Source organism: Pomacea canaliculata, linkage group LG4, assembly GCF_003073045.1.
Source record: "Pomacea canaliculata isolate SZHN2017 linkage group LG4, ASM307304v1, whole genome shotgun sequence".
Classification (NCBI taxonomy): domain Eukaryota; kingdom Metazoa; phylum Mollusca; class Gastropoda; order Architaenioglossa; family Ampullariidae; genus Pomacea; species Pomacea canaliculata.
The window spans coordinates 33,144,637-33,161,815 of NC_037593.1; the positions used below are offsets into that span (position 1 = coordinate 33,144,637).

Below are 17,179 nucleotides of genomic sequence, written 5' to 3' on the forward strand. Positions count from 1 at the left end.
GCTATATCACGGCGACAAAAAGTAATCTTACCTTTAAAAAGTTTAGGGACAAACAACCCCTGAGTACTATAACCATTACATTATTAAAAACCAGCGCAAGAAGTAAACAATATGTAAAAGCGTGGGTAAAGCGTAAAATGGAGTGGTGAAGCCCAAAAAAGCCACCAACAAACCAAAAACCAAAAGAAAACAGAGGTCATGTAATTCCTTAAATCTTATGGTAAAGTTCTATCCTATGTAAAGACTGCTGCCAATGGGACGGACCTGAACAAAGAAAACAATTTTCTGTAAAAATTTGCCGGCGGATACTCAGGAGCTCAGCACAAACAACCATAATATGCACCACACTAAAACTTCCCCTACACCAGGGACAAACAGGTGGCGGTTCACCTCGTAAGACGTAGGAGGTGTCCTTGCGTGACAAAGGTGTGTCCTATCTTTAATCTTTAATCTAGCAAGGACCACCTGCTCCCGCTTCACAGGATGGCACGAAGGTAGGCGGTCAGAAAGACAGGAAAGGGTGGCATGTAAGTTATTTGACCCAGTGTCCCAGTGGCGTTGCCATAAGAACTGAACGTAGGCCGAGAAGAAAGGTTTAGAGTCTGATGAAACAAGTGTCTGTAATTTGCCAGGGGACTGACATGCAGCCTTGGCAGCCTGGTCTGCCCGAACATTGCCTGGTATACCAGCATGGCTAGGAGCCCAAACAAAGACAATGTCCTTTTTACGATAAATGAGTGCTGCATGAACTGTATGAAACTGGACCACAAGGGGATGGTCAGAATCATTGGAAAGGAGAGTGTGGAGGGCAGATAGAGTCTGAAATAATCAGAGAATTGTGCTCCGCAGAGCGGTGAGCATGCTGCAAGGCAAGCAAGATGGCGTGAAGTTCCGCCGTGAAAATAGAACATTTGTCTGCCAGTCGGACTGAAGCAGTTGGCAGGATGGAACTGCTGCCGATGCGACTGGGCCACCACTTGGAACTTTGGCGCCACCTGTAAAGATGGAACAGAATCCAGGATAGTCAGAAAGGAGTGACTTAAAATGTTAGAGAAAGAGGAGGTCACTATAGTGTCCCCTCTTTAAAAGCTGTAAGATCCAGACGAGTCTGTGGAACAGGAAGGGTCCAAGGAGGAGCTGGTAGTAGAGAGAGAGGCTCTACCTGTTGAATATCTACTCCGGCAGCTTGCAGGTGAGGTGCTACTCGGAGTGACAATGGCTTTTGTTCCTTGCTACGAATGGCATACAGGGCAGCACGCTGAGGTCCGCAGCCTTCTAGCTAAGCTAGGGCAATACGGGTGTGTCAGCCTCGTGGACACTCGCTGCTCTGGGGTACAGACACAGTATCATCGTCAACCTGGCAGGTTGGCCTCGTCAACCCCAGCGGCCCCGGCGTAGGAGAGTTCGTCACGGAAGATTATTCAAGGAAGTGTAGATGTGTGTAAGTGTGAACGTCCCTGGACATCACCAACCGTAAGTGAGAATTATGGGAACTATTGAAGTAACATTGCTTTATAGAGATGGAACTACGGAGAGGTTGAGAGTCGTCTATGGCATCGATGTTTAGTTTACGGCTTGCAGTCATTTACATTATTGATTTGAGTTACCTAAAGTTTGTTGCCCTACCCTAAAATAAATACAAGCTCCCGCATGATATAGTAGTGTGAGTCCACGTACACATCATTGTAGTCTGTTGACAGAAAGGACACGTGTGGGATGCAGTGTGTTGTCTGTGTGTCGGGTGTCGTCCCCGACACTCTTCAGTCACGTGATCTGGCAACCGTTTTGTAACAGTCAGAAGATTCTGTTTATCTTTTCATTTCAGTGTTGTGTCTGACAACAATCAGTGCGAAGTTTTATCAGATCTGGTGTCCACGTGAGTAATATCTCCAAAGAAGTTTATAACGATTGATTTGCTACCTTTTTGAATGTGAGGTTGTGAATGGTGCACCAGCGTGACGTAGTACACTTAGCGGCGCTCGTTGATTGCAGGTATGAATCGCGTACTTGGTTACGGGTAATTAATTAATGGAATGGTTTTGGAGGCTGGAATTTACAGGGTAGGTTTACACCACCTACGTCTGATGATGTCTCTAAAAGGCTATACATGTATAAGCATTCAGGTTGGTGTAATGATGAGCTTGCCGTGTTTTGTCTACTTGTACTCTATCCGCAGTGTCAACGGCCACTGCTCTTCTGAGTCACCACAGTCCTTTTGTAATTAGCTACCCTAATACTGTGGTCTTCTTGCATGAAAAACATTGGGAAACAACTGTTTGGAGTTTGTAAAATGTGTTTGTAATTGTAGCGGGCACGATTTTTGAGAGTTGGTGTTGTGTGGGAGGTTCACTTCCTTTCTTTATCACGTTGTACGACCCAAACACAAATTCGTCAGCTGAATTCTTTATTGGGATGACGGCTGGCGAAGTTATGAAGACATGAAGAAACAGGCGAAGAAGATTTGGGAAGAAAACTGAGGAAGTGGAAGTGAAGGTGAAAAAAAGGGAAAGAAAAAGAAAAGGAGTAGAAGGAAAAGAAGGAGAAGAAAGAAGAGAGAAGAGAAGAAAAGAGAAGAAGTAGAAGACTTGTTGCCCTGAAATCAAAACAAGAAAGTTCCATTACACAAAACCTCCCTAGAGCAACTTCCATCACGTACACTATACTCCACATGGCATTTCCTAAACATATGCAAAAACCTTTCTATAGCAAATCCCCCCACATACATTATATTCCTCATGGCATTGCCTAAACATATGCAAAAATCTTACTACAGCAAATTCCATCACATGCATTATATTCCTTACGGCATTGCCCAAACATATGCAAGAATCGTTCTACAGCAAATTCCCTCGCATACATTATATTCCTCATGGCATTTCCTAACATATACACAAATCTTACTACAGCAAATTCCATTGCATACACCTCCTTTCTCCCTCGAACAAGTTTAACATCAGAAATCTCCATGATATTATTCATTACACGGGATTTTGCTACACGTGGAGAACACGTGGAGAACACGTGGTACCCTCTCTGTACCTAAACCCATAACCTACGTATTTTCAAACTCAAGGCACACAAAACTACATCCATCCTTTCACAATATGGGTCCTAGATATTTAACCACCATATTCCCTAGCTAGTATCCCCTTATTCAATCAGCGTCGGCCATAGCCTCAAACGCTAAGATGGGAGCAGTCCTCCCCCTCAAACGAAATCATAAGACATCCTACTAAATACTAAATCCAACCTCCACAAAAACTGTAACATTCTTTAGGCCAAAGCCTTGGCAAACGAAATACAAGGTTATTTCAATGAAATACAAGGTTATTTTAACCAACCTGATTTAGGACAACCTTCCACTTCGACCCCCTCGTCCTCGACACTCAACAGAAAGGAAGTCTCAGCTCGACCGGAAGTTATTTATACCGGTCAAACTCTCGTCAAACTCCCGTTACCGCGAGAGTCGACATAAAAAATATAGCTCTATTTTACTTTTATAAATGTGTAAATACACATGACATTTTCTCTAAATGTCATGGGTGTTACAGTCACCCCCCCTAAATAAAATGGGCGCTATTTCCTTAGAAATGCAACCATTTCCCATCACAAACCCTAGCAAATAAATTCCGAGCCCTCATCCACACAAGTACACCCTACAAGGCTACCTGACAGACTATCCTCCTCAGGACTAGCCTCCCCATGCCACTATAATCTAGTGGGCACTGGCTCCTCATCCACACAGGTACACCCTACAAGGCTACCTGACAGGCTATCCCCCTCAGGACTAGCCTCCCCATGCCACTATAATCTAGTGGGCACTAGCTCCTCATCCACACAGGTACACCCTACAAGGCTACCTGACAGGCTATCCCCCTCAGGACTAGCCTCCCCATGCCACTATAATCTAGTGGGCACTGGCTCCTCACCCACATAGGTACACCCTACAAGGCTACCTGACAGACTATCCTCCTCAGGACTAGCCTCCCCATGCCACTATAATCTAGTGGGCACTGGCTCCTCATCCACATAGGTACACCCTACAAGGCTACCTGACAGACTATCCTCCTCAGGACTAGCCTCCCCATGCCACTATAATCTAGTGGGCACTGGCTCCTCATCCACATAGGTACACCCTACAAGGCTACCTGACAGACTATCCTCCTCAGGACTAGCCTCCCCATGCCACTATAATCTAGTGGGCACTGGCTCCTCATCCACATAGGTACACCCTACAAGGCTACCTGACAGACTATCCTCCTCAGGACTAGCCTCCCCATGCCACTATAATCTAGTGGGCACTGGCTCCAAAAATACATTACAGCCCACCACATCAATTCCTACAGTACACCCTCAACAAAAATTCCAGCGCTAGCAGTGTTGCTAGCCTGTTACATTAAAGGCCAAATGCACTTCAGATTGGTAACAGCTGATATGCACGGCGACTGGTTATCTAACATCCTCAATCCTTATCATTAAAACAAACTTCAGCATTACTGCCATCTCCTCATCATCATCATCAACCATACAACAATCAACATCTACATGATTAACATAAGACACAAAAAAAAATCGGCATAGTACACTCCTGCACACACCATAGGCTATAATCATTCATCACTACTGCTCCATCAAAGTCATAATCGCAATCATGATCATATTCATAATGCAGTCATCAACGAAATGTGGTCAAGACCTGACAATCTACTTCGTTACACGCTAGTTGTCTGTAACCCATATACTATGGTGGAGGTAACCAATTGTCTATAGTGCAGTTTTCTCTGTCTGGTTGCTCTTGTTACCAGGGGTAACCTCGTGGTAGGCAAGAGCTCTCTCCCTCCACTCTGCGAACTTTACTTCTTGACCCCCTGTGGGCGGGAGTCCCGTGAATATACCCAGCCGGGGTGGCGGGGAGCTCACGTTAACATTAACTGCTGCCGGCTGGCTCATGGTCGTCATTGCTCTCACCAAGTCTCTCTGCAGCTGCAGCAGCTCGCTCATTACGGCCGATGTACTTGGGTCTTGGCCTGGTCCTTCGGCGACTTGATCTTCTCCGTCCATCACGAAGTGTTAGGAAGTCTCTCTCCCGTGGCACTCTCAAATCATGCCCCACATTGGGCGCCAAACTGTAGCGGGCACGATTTTTGAGAGTTGGTGTTGTGTGGGAGGTTCACTTCCTTTCTTTATCACGTTGTACGACCCAAACACAAATTCGTCAGCTGAATTCTTTATTGGGATGACGGCTGGCGAAGTTATGAAGACATGAAGAAACAGGCGAAGAAGATTTGGGAAGAAAACTGAGGAAGTGGAAGTGAAGGTGAAAAAAAGGGAAAGAAAAAGAAAAGGAGTAGAAGGAAAAGAAGGAGAAGAAAGAAGAGAGAAGAGAAGAAAAGAGAAGAAGTAGAAGGACTTGTTGCCCTGAAATCAAAACAAGAAAGTTCCATTACACAAAACCTCCCTAGAGCAACTTCCATCACGTACACTATACTCCACATGGCATTTCCTAAACATATGCAAAAACCTTTCTATAGCAAATCCCCCCACATACATTATATTCCTCATGGCATTGCCTAAACATATGCAAAAATCTTACTACAGCAAATTCCATCACATGCATTATATTCCTTACGGCATTGCCCAAACATATGCAAGAATCGTTCTACAGCAAATTCCCTCGCATACATTATATTCCTCATGGCATTTCCTAACATATACACAAATCTTACTACAGCAAATTCCATTGCATACACCTCCTTTCTCCCTCGAACAAGTTTAACATCAGAAATCTCCATGATATTATTCATTACACGGGATTTTGCTACACGTGGAGAACACGTGGAGAACACGTGGTACCCTCTCTGTACCTAAACCCATAACCTACGTATTTTCAAACTCAAGGCACACAAAACTACATCCATCCTTTCACAATATGGGTCCTAGATATTTAACCACCATATTCCCTAGCTAGTATCCCCTTATTCAATCAGCGTCGGCCATAGCCTCAAACGCTAAGATGGGAGCAGTCCTCCCCCTCAAACGAAATCATAAGACATCCTACTAAATACTAAATCCAACCTCCACAAAAACTGTAACATTCTTTAGGCCAAAGCCTTGGCAAACGAAATACAAGGTTATTTCAATGAAATACAAGGTTATTTTAACCAACCTGATTTAGGACAACCTTCCACTTCGACCCCCTCGTCCTCGACACTCAACAGAAAGGAAGTCTCAGCTCGACCGGAAGTTATTTATACCGGTCAAACTCTCGTCAAACTCCCGTTACCGCGAGAGTCGACATAAAAATATAGCTCTATTTTACTTTTATAAATGTGTAAATACACATGACATTTTCTCTAAATGTCATGGGTGTTACATAATTAAAACGTTCCTACAGGAGACAGATTGTACAGCAACAATACCTTTTCCTAATGCACATGTTTGTGGTTTTGCAGTGAAAGTACATTAATGATAATCATTATCACCATCTTGACTATACAGTACACATGATGCAGGAGTCCCTGACATTTACAGTGTCCACACACACACATGCTTGCACATGCACAGATAAACCCATAAATCCAAACATTTTTACCAGCCAAAACTGTTTTCATTTGCTCATCCCTTAGAAACTAATCCATGACAGGCTAAAGTAGGAGACTTAAATGCTTTAACTGTGCACTGAGGTACACAGCAATGTCTACGATATATTGCTTCTTGTATTAGTCAAACGATACGCTATTTACAGCTGCCATCAAACCGGAAGTTGGTCTTCCCTCACCTTGGGCCGCGGGCTGCCGACGAGAAGCTCACGTGTCTGGCCCGTCATCTGCTGGATCACGTGTCCTGTCTACCCCGTAACGGACGTTCCTTGCTTGTCCATCAAACTGTACTTTATTATTATTATAATAATAAATATCACTATTTATTATTTTCCCCCAATACACGTTGATGTTGCTATGATAAAGCGGACAGCTGGACTGAAATCTGCGATTGCCTTGGCGGGTCGGATGATACGGTCCGCAGCTCGGACGTTCCCCATCCCCATCCCCATCTTACAGGGAAAGTAGTTAAATCCTCCGATTTTATGAACTGACACATTTAATGAATAAAACAAACTTCAAATATTTTTGCGCTCGTGTTAGCTTTTAACCGGGGGGTCGGGGAAGAGATCCCGAACATGGGGTTAATCTCCGGCTTTTTTCGGGATGGAGACAGAAACGAGTTTAGCAGATGCGAGACACGTGACTGATGTTATACCCAGCGACTAGACTTTTCCCCACGAGCCATGTAGACATTCCTTCGTCTGATGTTTGTGGTTTTCTGTGCTTTCATGTCGACCCTTCACACGTTTAGAGACGGACGCTTGTATGTTGCGAGCCACTTACCCTCGGGTATCGGCACGTGCCGGTGTGTTGACGTATTTGTGCTCAGCCGTTGGCGGCCATAGCGCCATGGTCATCCCCGCTGACCAGTCACAACGACTGACGATATCGTCAACAAGATGTTCGGCCCCTTGTCCCATCCGAACAAAAGTCCCACCGATCATCTTTAAGACAGACCCGCAAGGGCTTTCGTCCGGGAGGGGCACGGGGGAAGGAGGGGGACCGGGGATGAAGATGACTTGTCGGATGTTGCTGGCAGTTACAGCCGTCATGGCGGCCACAGTCAGTCCACCGGGTGGCGATGACGTCGCCTTGAGCTGACACAACATCCGTCAGGCTAGTTATGTCTGAACTGTGAAAACAGATAACCCTGGTGACACAAAGATCTGTCATAATGATATCATGTCATAATTAAATATTATCACTGATCATTAACAGTTGTACAAATTAATGTATCACAGGGCTAGGATACAGGATCTTTGTCTTAATACGAAATATCCAATTTATTATCTCTGTTACTTTATTTCCAAGCGATAGAATAATGGGATGTGGGCAGACTATTGTATGTGACTGTATTTTATATATATTTATAAATAATATTTATTACAGTAAAGCTATGAAACAAAGATACAGGAAAAGTGAGAGGATGGGGATGAAAAGAGGAAAGAAGGAAGTAGGTTTCTACAGGTGACGTCAGTAACCTGCAAGTTTGTTACGGATGAGGTCAACACCAGGTCAGCGACAACACCGGCCTATGACGGGGTCAAACACCAGGTCAGCGACAACACCGGCCTATGACGGGGTCAAACACCAGGTCAGCGACAACACCGGCCTATGACGAGGTCAACACCAGGTCAGCGACAACACCGGCCTATGACGGGGTCAAACACCAGGTCAGCGACAACACCGGCCTATGACGGGGTCAAACACCAGGTCAGCGACAACACCGGCCTATGACGGGGTCAACACCAGGTCAGCGACAACACCGGCCTATGACGGGGTCAAACACCAGGTCAGCGACAACACCGGCCTATGACGGGGTCAACACAGGTCAGCGACAACACCGGCCTATGATGAGGTCAACACCAGGTCAGCGACAACACCGGCCTATGACGGGGTCAACACAGGTCAGCGACAACACCGGCCTATGACGGGGTCAACACAGGTCAGCGACAACACCGGCCTATGACGGGGTCAACACAGGTCAGCGACAACACCGGCCTATGACGAGGTCAAGCTCCAGTGTATGTTTCCTGCAAACCTCTCAAGGACTTCATGAAGTGGTTTCAGATTCTACACTGACTTTCTACAAATGGCTTCAGGTCCCACCAAGGTTCTTACTGGTTTCAAAGTCCACGTTCACTATCTCGAACTTGACAGGAGTTTTGAGACACTGATTTCACATCTCACTGCCTCTGTAAATTTAAATACATCAAGCTCACAGGTGTTCTTGAAGTGACCCCGACATTTCCGTAATTGTGTACAAGTAGCTACCATGCAGGTCTTTACCAACTTATCTTCAGCCTGACATCGCCAGACTCAATAATCCTCCCCCTGACTGTTGTGCTGTGGGTCACAGCCAGGTAAGTCTTGTGTGTGTAGCCGGTACATGAGTAGTTAAAATTTGTCACGCGTCATTTGTCACATTTGTCATTTGACCAGTCGGTGCCTCCATGATTTTAGGTTATTTTAACCGCTTCGCTACTTAGGGACTGCAACGTAGAAAGAATGTAAGGGAGAATGAATGAGAATGTCAGCGGGAAAGGGTTAGCCGTGACACGGAGTATTTGGTGAACACTGTTCAGCCTAGAATTCACGGCGGGAAAGAGGGAGGAAATGTACTCAGGCCGGGATAGTGAAGGACGAAGACGTGCCTGAGTCACGACATGTCAATGTCCCGAGTTGAGATGACAGAGTAGACCAGGGTAGTGGCCATCCACCCTGGATGCGGAGTGGTACTGTCCCTTGTGGAGTAACCTCGCCTAGACGAGGTTTGACATCTTTTTCTGTTATTGTTTATGGAATTGTAATAGAACTCACGTAGGTTCCAAAGTTGGAAACACCAACATATGAGAGACAGATGTGTGGATTGGAGAATGTGGTTTAGAATAGTAGTATAGTGTAACCTCCAGTTACAGGTTTTTTGTTGGTGTGGGCTAATCAGGTTGGAGCCCTTTTGAAGGAGGAAGAATAACCAGGGTTGTCCATGGGACATATTTTTCTATCCCGTCCCATCCCGTCCCATGGCAATTTATGCCTGTCCCATCCCGTCCCATCCCACGGGATGTTTCCCATGGGATTCCCATGGTATTAACAATCCTATGGACAACACTGAAAACCACTTTTCGGCTTTTGTTCTATAATTCCTGCTACTTCACATACAATAGATGATTCAGAGGAAAGATTTAAATCCTTGATGAATGAAATAACAGTAAATTTATTTTGCAATATCAAGTATCGACTACCATGGGAAATACAAATGTGTGCTGTCCCATCCCATCCCGTCCCATGGGACGTTTCCCATGGGATTCCCATGGGATTCCCATTCCTATGGACAACACTGAGAATAACCCCCAAGACCATTCCTCGATCGCCTTCGCTCCAACACCCAGCAGCACGTGGGGTCGGTACACCATCGACCTCGTGACATCACCGCTGCTGTGACCCCGGGACCCCTCTTCTCCCCGACACCACCAGTGTGTACCTTGGAGTGGTATCCGTCGCTGAGTTACACGGAGCGACCAAAGAGTTTCCTACCTCCTCGGGGAAGGAAAAACCTCTTGGAATGGATTACAAGTGTAATTTGTGTTAGCCGCATTCAAACTGTGCCGAACTGTGAGCATGGCTACAGGCAACTGAGATTTGGAAGAGGTGCTGAGAAGACGCTTAGCGAGGGTGTGATGGTGAGTCAGTATACGTGGGGAGGAACTGATACACCGAGGACTAGAACATGGGGAACTGTTGTAAGCTATCAACTGAGGGATTGATATACATTTGTAGTTAAGAGTAGAGACTATAACATTACCATATGTTTACTTATCATACATGGTTTTCACCATCTTCCCCAAAGAACTGTGTGTTGAGACATGTTTGTATAAATATATTCGTGTTCTATGTCTTGAAGTCCTGAGCAACTTGATAACATGATGTGGACAGCCTCACACCATCGTTGTTTGTGTGTTGAAGAGCGCCTGTAGACGTCGTGTGTGTTGCTGTGCTGAGAGTCGGTGTTCGTCACGAATGTATACAGAAGTAAATTAATATATTTTTTTCACCGACACCAACCTCGTTGTCAGACGTGCCTAAAAAGGGAATTCAGTTTTAACCCAGGTACCACATTGACAGGATGCTGTTTTCACCTGTGCTTTGGAGAATGAAAGAGGTTAAGACTCCGTTTGTCGCAAAGTCACGAAGTACACTCACGGCCGTGGTAACCACTCAGTAGCATGAGATCGAAACTCGCATTGGCTGCGATATTCAACGGTGCACAAACTAATGTAAATAAGGCTGATAGTGTGTCCCTCAACAGGAAACAAATTGTTTAAAACTCACGATACGATTTTGTGAGCGAGCAATCACAGGTGTGTACTAGCGAGCAATCACAGGTGTGTACTAGCGAACAATCACAGGTGTGTGTACTAGCGAGCAATCACAGGTGTGTACTAGCCAGCAATCACAGGTGTGTACTAGCCAGCAATCACAGGTGTGTACTAGCCAGCAATCACAGGTGTGTACTAGCAAGTTGCAGCTGGATCCTTTGACTGACTCGGGTGGACGTTTCACACGATGCCGACGAGAAAATAGAGTTCAGCGTTTCTTGGTCTTCGTTGTACCTGTTGTCATTCACTGGGCACATGATGTTCTCTCTCTCTCACACACACGCACACTCGAATTGCGAAAACGTGTAGCTGGAGACTAGCCACAGACTTTATAGCTTATATCATATAGACATTCTGTCTTTTGTTTCCACGTCAAGTCTGACAACCAACTCATGCCCTCCCCTCACTGCTCGCTTTAAAAACGAAAGTAAGGCGGTAATTTATGCCATGCCCTCTGACCCAGTCGGATGGTGCCAACAGCTGGTGTCAGTCACGAGTCTGGTGACTCAATCTGCTTCGCGGAAGAAACGATTGAGTCACCTGACATGAGTAGCGGTTATAATAAATAAATCCTGACATCTGTCTACAGCTGGTTGTAGACATGTACCCAGGCCCGTTCTTAGCCCCCGCGGGGCCCGAGGCAAAGGGCATGTGCGGGGCCCTCAGCCACGGCTGACTACACTTCCATATGCCTAGTTACCATATCAATCACTGCAAAAACCTTTCTATAGCAAATCCCCCCACATACATTATATTCCTCATGGCATTGCCTAAACATATGCAAAAATCTTACTACAGCAAATTCCATCACATGCATTATATTCCTTACGGCATTGCCCAAACATATGCAAGAATCGTTCTACAGCAAATTCCCTCGCATACATTATATTCCTCATGGCATTTCCTAACATATACACAAATCTTACTACAGCAAATTCCATTGCATACACCTCCTTTCTCCCTCGAACAAGTTTAACATCAGAAATCTCCATGATATTATTCATTACACGGGATTTTGCTACACGTGGAGAACACGTGGAGAACACGTGGTACCCTCTCTGTACCTAAACCCATAACCTACGTATTTTCAAACTCAAGGCACACAAAACTACATCCATCCTTTCACAATATGGGTCCTAGATATTTAACCACCATATTCCCTAGCTAGTATCCCCTTATTCAATCAGCGTCGGCCATAGCCTCAAACGCTAAGATGGGAGCAGTCCTCCCCTCAAACGAAATCATAAGACATCCTACTAAATACTAAATCCAACCTCCACAAAAACTGTAACATTCTTTAGGCCAAAGCCTTGGCAAACGAAATACAAGGTTATTTCAATGAAATACAAGGTTATTTTAACCAACCTGATTTAGGACAACCTTCCACTTCGACCCCCTCGTCCTCGACACTCAACAGAAAGGAAGTCTCAGCTCGACCGGAAGTTATTTATACCGGTCAAACTCTCGTCAAACTCCCGTTACCGCGAGAGTCGACATAAAAATATAGCTCTATTTTACTTTTATAAATGTGTAAATACACATGACATTTTCTCTAAATGTCATGGGTGTTACATAATTAAAACGTTCCTACAGGAGACAGATTGTACAGCAACAATACCTTTTCCTAATGCACATGTTTGTGGTTTTGCAGTGAAAGTACATTAATGATAATCATTATCACCATCTTGACTATACAGTACACATGATGCAGGAGTCCCTGACATTTACAGTGTCCACACACACACATGCTTGCACATGCACAGATAAACCCATAAATCCAAACATTTTTACCAGCCAAAACTGTTTTCATTTGCTCATCCCTTAGAAACTAATCCATGACAGGCTAAAGTAGGAGACTTAAATGCTTTAACTGTGCACTGAGGTACACAGCAATGTCTACGATATATTGCTTCTTGTATTAGTCAAACGATACGCTATTTACAGCTGCCATCAAACCGGAAGTTGGTCTTCCCTCACCTTGGGCCGCGGGCTGCCGACGAGAAGCTCACGTGTCTGGCCCGTCATCTGCTGGATCACGTGTCCTGTCTACCCCGTAACGGACGTTCCTTGCTTGTCCATCAAACTGTACTTTATTATTATTATAATAATAAATATCACTATTTATTATTTTCCCCCAATACACGTTGATGTTGCTATGATAAAGCGGACAGCTGGACTGAAATCTGCGATTGCCTTGGCGGGTCGGATGATACGGTCCGCAGCTCGGACGTTCCCCATCCCCATCCCCATCTTACAGGAAAGTAGTTAAATCCTCCGATTTTATGAACTGACACATTTAATGAATAAAACAAACTTCAAATATTTTTGCGCTCGTGTTAGCTTTTAACCGGGGGTCGGGGAAGAGATCCCGAACATGGGGTTAATCTCCGGCTTTTTTCGGGATGGAGACAGAAACGAGTTTAGCAGATGCGAGACACGTGACTGATGTTATACCCAGCGACTAGACTTTTCCCCACGAGCCATGTAGACATTCCTTCGTCTGATGTTTGTGGTTTTCTGTGCTTTCATGTCGACCCTTCACACGTTTAGAGACGGACGCTTGTATGTTGCGAGCCACTTACCCTCGGGTATCGGCACGTGCCGGTGTGTTGACGTATTTGTGCTCAGCCGTTGGCGGCCATAGCGCCATGGTCATCCCCGCTGACCAGTCACAACGACTGACGATATCGTCAACAAGATGTTCGGCCCCTTGTCCCATCCGAACAAAAGTCCCACCGATCATCTTTAAGACAGACCCGCAAGGGCTTTCGTCCGGGAGGGGCACGGGGGAAGGAGGGGGACGGGGATGAAGATGACTTGTCGGATGTTGCTGGCAGTTACAGCCGTCATGGCGGCCACAGTCAGTCCACCGGGTGGCGATGACGTCGCCTTGAGCTGACACAACATCCGTCAGGCTAGTTATGTCTGAACTGTGAAAACAGATAACCCTGGTGACACAAAGATCTGTCATAATGATATCATGTCATAATTAAATATTATCACTGATCATTAACAGTTGTACAAATTAATGTATCACAGGGCTAGGATACAGGATCTTTGTCTTAATACGAAATATCCAATTTATTATCTCTGTTACTTTATTTCCAAGCGATAGAATAATGGGATGTGGGCAGACTATTGTATGTGACTGTATTTTATATATATTTATAAATAATATTTATTACAGTAAAGCTATGAAACAAAGATACAGGAAAAGTGAGAGGATGGGGATGAAAAGAGGAAAGAAGGAAGTAGGTTTCTACAGGTGACGTCAGTAACCTGCAAGTTTGTTACGGATGAGGTCAACACCAGGTCAGCGACAACACCGGCCTATGACGGGTCAAACACCAGGTCAGCGACAACACCGGCCTATGACGGGGTCAAACACCAGGTCAGCGACAACACCGGCCTATGACGAGGTCAACACCAGGTCAGCGACAACACCGGCCTATGACGGGGTCAAACACCAGGTCAGCGACAACACCGGCCTATGACGGGGTCAAACACCAGGTCAGCGACAACACCGGCCTATGACGGGGTCAACACCAGGTCAGCGACAACACCGGCCTATGACGGGGTCAAACACCAGGTCAGCGACAACACCGGCCTATGACGGGGTCAACACAGGTCAGCGACAACACCGGCCTATGATGAGGTCAACACCAGGTCAGCGACAACACCGGCCTATGACGGGGTCAACACAGGTCAGCGACAACACCGGCCTATGACGGGGTCAACACAGGTCAGCGACAACACCGGCCTATGACGGGGTCAACACAGGTCAGCGACAACACCGGCCTATGACGAGGTCAAGCTCCAGTGTATGTTTCCTGCAAACCTCTCAAGGACTTCATGAAGTGGTTTCAGATTCTACACTGACTTTCTACAAATGGCTTCAGGTCCCCACCAAGGTTCTTACTGGTTTCAAAGTCCACGTTCACTATCTCGAACTTGACAGGAGTTTTGAGACACTGATTTCACATCTCACTGCCTCTGTAAATTTAAATACATCAAGCTCACAGGTGTTCTTGAAGTGACCCCGACATTTCCGTAATTGTGTACAAGTAGCTACCATGCAGGTCTTTACCAACTTATCTTCAGCCTGACATCGCCAGACTCAATAATCCTCCCCCTGACTGTTGTGCTGTGGGTCACAGCCAGGTAAGTCTTGTGTGTGTAGCCGGTACATGAGTAGTTAAAATTTGTCACGCGTCATTTGTCACATTTGTCATTTGACCAGTCGGTGCCTCCATGATTTTAGGTTATTTTAACCGCTTCGCTACTTAGGGACTGCAACGTAGAAAGAATGTAAGGGAGAATGAATGAGAATGTCAGCGGGAAAGGGTTAGCCGTGACACGGAGTATTTGGTGAACACTGTTCAGCCTAGAATTCACGGCGGGAAAGAGGGAGGAAATGTACTCAGGCCGGGATAGTGAAGGACGAAGACGTGCCTGAGTCACGACATGTCAATGTCCCGAGTTGAGATGACAGAGTAGACCAGGGTAGTGGCCATCCACCCTGGATGCGGAGTGGTACTGTCCCTTGTGGAGTAACCTCGCCTAGACGAGGTTTGACATCTTTTTCTGTTATTGTTTATGGAATTGTAATAGAACTCACGTAGGTTCCAAAGTTGGAAACACCAACATATGAGAGACAGATGTGTGGATTGGAGAATGTGGTTTAGAATAGTAGTATAGTGTAACCTCCAGTTACAGGTTTTTTGTTGGTGTGGGCTAATCAGGTTGGAGCCCTTTTGAAGGAGGAAGAATAACCAGGGTTGTCCATGGGACATATTTTTCTATCCCGTCCCATCCCGTCCCATGGCAATTTATGCCTGTCCCATCCCGTCCCATCCCACGGGATGTTTCCCATGGGATTCCCATGGTATTAACAATCCTATGGACAACACTGAAACCACTTTTCGGCTTTTGTTCTATAATTCCTGCTACTTCACATACAATAGATGATTCAGAGGAAAGATTTAAATCCTTGATGAATGAAATAACAGTAAATTTATTTTGCAATATCAAGTATCGACTACCATGGGAAATACAAATGTGTGCTGTCCCATCCCATCCCGTCCCATGGGACGTTTCCCATGGGATTCCCATGGGATTCCCATTCCTATGGACAACACTGAGAATAACCCCCAAGACCATTCCTCGATCGCCTTCGCTCCAACACCCAGCAGCACGTGGGGTCGGTACACCATCGACCTCGTGACATCACCGCTGCTGTGACCCCGGGACCCCTCTTCTCCCCGACACCACCAGTGTGTACCTTGGAGTGGTATCCGTCGCTGAGTTACACGGAGCGACCAAAGAGTTTCCTACCTCCTCGGGGAAGGAAAAACCTCTTGGAATGGATTACAAGTGTAATTTGTGTTAGCCGCATTCAAACTGTGCCGAACTGTGAGCATGGCTACAGGCAACTGAGATTTGGAAGAGGTGCTGAGAAGACGCTTAGCGAGGGTGTGATGGTGAGTCAGTATACGTGGGGAGGAACTGATACACCGAGGACTAGAACATGGGGAACTGTTGTAAGCTATCAACTGAGGGATTGATATACATTTGTAGTTAAGAGTAGAGACTATAACATTACCATATGTTTACTTATCATACATGGTTTTCACCATCTTCCCCAAAGAACTGTGTGTTGAGACATGTTTGTATAAATATATTCGTGTTCTATGTCTTGAAGTCCTGAGCAACTTGATAACATGATGTGGACAGCCTCACACCATCGTTGTTTGTGTGTTGAAGAGCGCCTGTAGACGTCGTGTGTGTTGCTGTGCTGAGAGTCGGTGTTCGTCACGAATGTATACAGAAGTAAATTAATATATTTTTTTCACCGACACCAACCTCGTTGTCAGACGTGCCTAAAAAGGGAATTCAGTTTTAACCCAGGTACCACATTGACAGGATGCTGTTTTCACCTGTGCTTTGGAGAATGAAAGAGGTTAAGACTCCGTTTGTCGCAAAGTCACGAAGTACACTCACGGCCGTGGTAACCACTCAGTAGCATGAGATCGAAACTCGCATTGGCTGCGATATTCAACGGTGCACAAACTAATGTAAATAAGGCTGATAGTGTGTCCCTCAACAGGAAACAAATTGTTTAAAACTCACGATACGATTTTGTGAGCGAGCAATCACAGGTGTGTACTAGCGAGCAATCACAGGTGTGTACTAGCGAAC

General features: G+C 45.6%; 1 long non-coding RNA gene across 1 annotated transcript; it reads right to left on the reverse strand.

Moving 5' to 3' along the window:
• Nucleotides 1–5,211: 5,211 nt before the first annotated feature.
• LOC112561315 lies at nt 5,212–12,546 on the reverse strand. Its single transcript, XR_003098668.1, has 2 exons — nt 11,703–12,546; nt 5,212–5,521 (listed from the first exon to the last, which is right to left on the reverse strand). It is a non-coding gene; the product is annotated as an uncharacterized LOC112561315 (long non-coding RNA).
• Nucleotides 12,547–17,179: the final 4,633 nt, after the last annotated feature.